Below are 1,113 nucleotides of genomic sequence, written 5' to 3' on the forward strand. Positions count from 1 at the left end.
CATCCCCACAATAAAAAAAAAACACACAATCCCCACCCCCTGGCACTCACTGGCACTATTAGCTGCCCGTCGAGATCACTGGGGCCTCCCTGCACAGCACAGGGCTTGGTGACAGCCCTAGTGGCCCCAGCCTTGGCTCCACTGTCCCCCACTGCCTTGTGCTCTATGGGGGGCTCTGACAGGAGGCCCCAGAGCCCCCCACAGCCCTGGCTTCTGCCATGAGTAGAGGCTTTTTTATTATTATTATTAAAGTGCTGGATGCTAGGGTGGTGGGAGGCAGCCATCGGGGGGCTGGGGTGCAAGCAGTAGATGGGGCTGGGCAGGGCAGCCATTTGGGGCTGTGAGGGAGTGGGGGGATGGGGCTGCAGGAGCTGACAGGGGATGGGGCCAGGTGGGGGACTATTGGAGGGGTGTGGTAGCTGCTGTGGGGGCCATTTGACCCCTGTAGGGTGGGGGGCTGTGGTCCCTGTGGGGGACAGCAAAACATATAGGTATTTAGAATTCACTTTATTATGATGATAGAGACACCGGTAGGCTTCCAAATTGCTTTAACACTGTAGATATATCAATAAATCATTGCCCAACTGATCTCTCTCTCTCTCTCTCTCTGTATATATATATATGGCGGTATTTTGTCTTAATTGTGGAGGAACGTGGATTTTGAGGTATTTTACAAAATGGCTTTGCGATTTTTTTATCAAGGATTTTTCAGTGTTCAAATAGGGAATATGTATTTGAGCTACTGCAAGCACAGGTGCTTGCATGTGTGGACGCTCCCATAGAAGCAGTGCAAATTTGAGCTTGGGCTTCCTGCCTCAGTGCACGTGCCCGGACATGCACTTTGGTGCCACTTGGGGCAAAATAACCCTGCCTGGCTCCTCCCAGATCTGCAACCAGAGGGAACTAGAACCTGGGGCCAGCACCTGTGCTGTCCCCAGCAGTATAAAAAGCTGCCCAGTCCTGGCCCTATCAGTACAAAAAGCTGCTCCTGCTGTAGCCCCTTGTGGGGTGGGGCTGTAAGCCCTGTTGTGGGGGCTAATCCCTGTGGGGCCCTGTGATGTGTTGTGGAGGGTGGGGGTAGTGACCTCAACGGCAGCTGGAACTGTAGTGAGT

The sequence above is a fragment of the Crocodylus porosus genome, unplaced genomic scaffold (assembly GCF_001723895.1).
Source record: "Crocodylus porosus isolate Cpor-Errol unplaced genomic scaffold, CroPor_comp1, whole genome shotgun sequence".
Classification (NCBI taxonomy): Eukaryota; Metazoa; Chordata; order Crocodylia; family Crocodylidae; genus Crocodylus; species Crocodylus porosus.